The following is a 5,595-nucleotide window of genomic DNA, read 5'->3' on the forward strand; positions in this document are numbered from 1 at the left end:
TGCATCAATTTATCATGCATTGTCTTATCCCTTAAGATCCCTGGAAAGGAGAGAGAGATGGAGAAAGGGTTGGTTGTTTTAATAATTGGCTAACAAAGGGCCTTAAATTGCCGAAAAATTAGGTTTGACAGAATCAATTATTAAGTTGTTATACTTATATTGCATATATTTATAAACAAAAGTAAAAGGATGTCTATCTGCATGTGTGTTTAGCAAAGGATCTCGATAATCTCTGTAACTGTTTTACAATAAAGCTTCTCACATGTTTAGGAAAGGTTTATAACTATTTTTGGTAGGAGTACCTACTTCCTTCCAAGATAAATTGTCCCTGCAAATATTATCCCTTCCCAAAAAGTTCCAAAAACCTTTTCTTTTTAAAACTATTTCAGCTGTATTGCACCTTACTATTCTTTTATGTTGCTGTCCTAATATAAATATGTAGAATGATCACTTATTTAGAGCATATTAGATGCTTAATGAATATAAGAGTCTAGATGAACAATCCATTAATGGGACCAATTGTAAACATAGTAGGATCAATCCAATCACTCTATTGGTTAGAAAGTAGATTTATAATGTTTATTCATATGATAAGTCTGATATTAACTGTTTAATTTCTTAGTCTGATTGACCATCTAAGTATTAAGGGTAATAAATCTATTAGTTATATATGTTGTACGGAAATAATGAGTATCTTATAAGTAGATTTATTTTGTATATTTATATAACAGAAAGTTTAATTTCTTAGGATAAAGCTTTGCTTTAAAATTGACGAATTATCTATCTGATTGAACATCTAATGAACTAGGGTAATGAATCTATTAGGTGTTATATATATATATGTTATACGGAAATAATAAGTATCTAAACTTCCTATATCTATTACTAGAAATAATATTCTACATGGCGATAATATATAGGTATATCGGATAATAAATAATAAGGTATAGATGTCTAATCTAGACAACTACCAGGTTCCAGTGGTGGAGACCTTTTTCGACTGTTTCCAAATTGCTTTAAGCTCTTTTGTAGCAACTTGACTGTGCTAATATTTCCGACGCCCTTGGCTGATATTCAAATATTCAATTGAAAGTCGTCACAGAGTCCCCAACCCGTGAATACACAATTACTTAACCCCAGCCCTCTATTCTTTTTCTTTTACTATTAGATCAAGTATTAGAGCAAAATGATAACCTTTTGATCGCACAAACCTTAAATAAAAAGTCTTTTATTATGAGTAAAATATTTTCAGTATGGCTTAGAATCCGGTAAATATCCGTTGGATTAAAACAGGTTCCGAGCAATACTGAAAAATTATGTATAGCATCGAATTACAGACAATTTTCGACGAAAAATTAAAATGAAGATAATAAAACTCGGGGTTAACAAAACTGGAATAAATTCTTTGAATTTTCATTTTACTATCCTTAGAGAGCAGTCTATAATACGATGCCAAAAATAACTATTCTCCTACCAATTTTGTCACACGCCTGACACAAATAGCGTCTTGAATGTACAAATATACATCCCATAGTATTCCAACAAGGGGTAAAGGAAAAAAAATTGGAATAGATAATGATATTCTAAAATTATAAAATATAATTAATAAGTATGAAAACATCAATAAAAAGGAAGCTGAACAAAGCAGATGGTCAAACAAACGAATAAAAAAAGATCTTTTAATCACTTAGATAGAGAGAAAGCCCAATCTGTCCCGATTTTGTATCACTTTTAAAAGTGCGATTCCAGTTACGTCATATACGTTTCGGGAAAGAAAAAGGGAAGGGGGAAGAAAATCTCTTTAAAAGAGATGGGAAGAGATTTTCTTCCCCCCTTCCCTTTTTATATGACGTCAGAGGAATCGCACTTTTCAAAAGTGATACAAAATCGGGACAGATTGGGCTTTTTCTTACATAGATATTAAGAATTAACTATAGAGATGCCTCGCTTTTAGCATTATGTCTTATCGTCAAAAAAATAATATTCTAATAATACTGTTCAAATGAATAGAGTTGTACATTTTCTAAATTGTACCTAACTGTTACAAGAATCACTATGCCAACTTTTAAATCGAAAGGACAATATAGCATGCTTAAAATTGACGATGAAATATATCAGGTACGAAAGTACAGACGGACCTACCCTAAATTTAGTAAAGCTTCGCTTTACATAAAACTATTAATAAATGCAATCAAATTTTGTGATTCTTTTATATATTGGTGGAAAACTCGCTTCTATTAGACGTAATTGTCATTGTTTTAATAAAATAGTTCCCTATTCCCACTCTGGGAGTAAAATCCCTCACAAATCCAAAACCAATTTAGATAAGGAATACTCTTATACTTTTATACTTTCCAGGTATATAGGGATACATAATTTAGATAAGGAATACTCTTATACTTTTATACTTTCCAGGCATGCAGGGATAGAATAATTTCTGCTAGTTTTTCTCAACCCTTTCTTAATATTAAAACATTGGCGTGCACAGGGTTTTTTGAGCGGAGTGTTTTTCTTTAGGCGATGAAAAGAAGAAGGGGAGGGGGGTAGGAGAGGTATTGTACACCCCCCACCCCCCTACAACTAATTTCCGCACGCATATAAAGGAGTGCGCGTATTTAGAATGATTTTATAAACACTTGCAGAGGGAGGGTATCAGTAACCCCCCTAAATTGAAAATTGAAAATCACCACCTGAAGGTTTATAACCCCCTGGAAAAACCCATTTTGCTTGCTTCTGACCCTAATCAATTCAAAACTTTATGCTTCGTATAGAAGATAAATTAATAAGAACTTATTAACTGTTCAATATATCTTAAACTGTTTTTAACCTATTTTTAAAACGTATATAAAAAATATGCTATGACACCAGTAGAATGAGACTGCAGAGCCTAAATTTGAATTAAGTCCCCAATAAACTTTTTAGGGGGGATTTAAATATTAATTTTTACTGTTGCCGTGATCATTTTGATCCCAGCAAAATGTCTTTTTTTTATTTGGGTAAAATTCGTAGCTTTTAGAGTGTTTTGCTTCATAAATATTGTATTCTGGTATAGAGTAAAATTAGGCCTTATGATTTTACTATAAAAATTCACTAAAAAGTTAATTCTTTATAATATATCAACGAATTAACATTAACATGTTTGTGTTCTCTCACTTATTTTAAAAACATAAAAAATGGCTGTAAAGGGTTAAATGACAACAAATGTTTATGCAATACAACAAATTTATTTTTGTCACATATACAAATGTGTTATTAAATAAGATTATTCAAACTTATCTTTTAAAATAATTTTAAAAAGTATGTATCTTTTATGTGTACGGTTTTCATTCTTTTCATTTTATTTAAATAAAAATATTTAACTACATTGGAAATAAGTCACTTTGTGAAAACATTCTTTTTTTGAATTGTAAAGAATTATATAAAACAAGGCTTCTTATTGGTTAGATTTCAGAATTATTTGTTTTATTGTAAATGTTAGATTTTTCAATGAAATTCATTGTTTTGGGAAAAATTTTTTTTTCCAATGAACAGAGTAATGTTTTTTTATTGTATCAATATAAAGTGAATTATATAAAAATGTTCTGTAAGCCACAATATTACCCGAAGTAAAAAAAAAGCTTTTGCTTCGGTCAAAATGATTACAGCAACACTAAAAATTAATCTTTAAATCCCCCCAAAAAAGTTTACTGGGGACTTAATTCAAATTTGGGCTCTGCAGTCTGATTCTATAGGTGTCCTAGTATATTTTTGACCCCCCATTCAAAAATAGGTTAAAAACAGTTTAAGTAACAATCGTAATAGATTGATGAAAATTATTTATGAGTTTTTTGTATCCTTTTATCTATGAAACTTTTATACCCCCTGTTATATCTATGTAACTTAGATTGTGTGTGTGTGTGTGTGTATGTGTTTGTGTGTGTGGGTGTGTTTGCTGTATGTTTGTGTGTGTGTGTGTGTGTGTGTATGTGAGAAAGAAGATTTGTTCCATCTCTTTCGATCTATTCTCTTTCTTTTTCTCTCTTTTATCTATTTCTCTCTCTTTTTTAACTATTTATCTAATTCTCTATCTTTCCTTTTTTTCGTCCTCACTCTTTTTTCCTTCCTAGATTTATCTCTCTATCTTCTTAATTTTCCCTATATCTATCTCTCTATATCAATATTCCTCTTTTTCTAACTTCCTGTAGATTTAAATAGAACAAATCTTTTGTAATTTTTCTTTCCCTGCAATAATAAATCTGTTTCTTTGATTTTTCTCTGGGAAGAAAGGACTTTAGACTGTATTAGATGAGTTTTGTAAACAAGTTATCTCATTCGTTGACTAGAAACGTAAGCAACTAATACTATAATTAAATCATACTTGATTGTATTGTACAAATAAGCAGTGTTCAAATAGATAGAAGCATTTCCGACAGGCAGATAGACAGACAGGCAGGTAGACAGACAGGCAGATAGACAGACAGATAGACAGAGAGGCAGGTAGACAGACAAACCTTCTTCAATACTTCAATACATGAACTTTGGTATTAAAGAAATATTCTATAAATTACCACTGCTTAATGTTAATTAATAAACTAGCGGCTGCGCCCCTAGCATCTAGGGGCTCTATATTCGAAGGTATGTGGATGGGTATAAAATAGCCTAAAACCCTATCCAGACTTATTTATAAGAAGAAAATAACCTAAATCCATCGCAGGAGCCAAAAGAAGCTTCACTGTAAAGGAGAACCATATCGGTTCAGCGGTTAGCGAGATCTTTCAGTACAGACAAAAAAAACGTTACTACTTTATATAATAGGATAATAAAAGTGTACTATTAGATAACCTATCAAACGCTTTAGTAAAATCAAAAGTGCATAAAGATTGAAAAATAAAATTTAAAATTATTTTGGATAGACTAAGCTTGTTCAAAAAGCCCCAGGGAAAGTTATGTCATAGTAAATATGCTTTTGAATACATATATAACATAGTTTGTTGCATAGCTTTTCAACAAAAAGCTGTAAGTATATCATCCTTATATAAAAAATCTTGCTAACAGCTGAACCGAAATGGTTCTCCTTTACAGTGAAGCTTCTTTTTTGTCTATGGACGTTTTGTAACTATTTTGGAGGATGGTACAATCAGTCTTCCTAGAATAATTGCTCCTAGAAAAAATGACTCTCTTAAAAATTGTTTCCTGTCCTGTTTTTGAAAACTTAAATGTGTTTTAGACTATTTTTATAACCTCTTCCTGGGGCGTCCAAGCTTTTTTTTTGGGTGGGGATAAAATTTTTTTTCAATGGGGGGGGGTAATTCGTTTTTTGTGGGAGGGTAAAATGGCGCGCAAAGCGCGGCGCAAATTTATTTTACTCCCCCCAAAATTTTTACCCCGGGGGTAAAATTTGCTTGGAGGGGGTAATTACCCCCCCTGAAATCTGTTGGCAGGGGTAAATTTTTTTACCCCCCCCCCAAAAAAAAAATTTACCCTCGTCTATGACCTCTTCCCCAATAAAGTTTCGTAAAAGACCCCAAAGTTTTCTTTTATTAGACTTTGAGTACCATTATAGATTACAGTCAAATGTTCCCTTTCTTGCTGCCTGCTGGCTAATGATTCGCTTTT

This window comes from Acartia tonsa, chromosome 14 (assembly GCF_053477335.1).
Source record: "Acartia tonsa isolate MP-2025a chromosome 14, ASM5347733v1, whole genome shotgun sequence".
NCBI classification, from domain to species: domain Eukaryota; kingdom Metazoa; phylum Arthropoda; class Copepoda; order Calanoida; family Acartiidae; genus Acartia; species Acartia tonsa.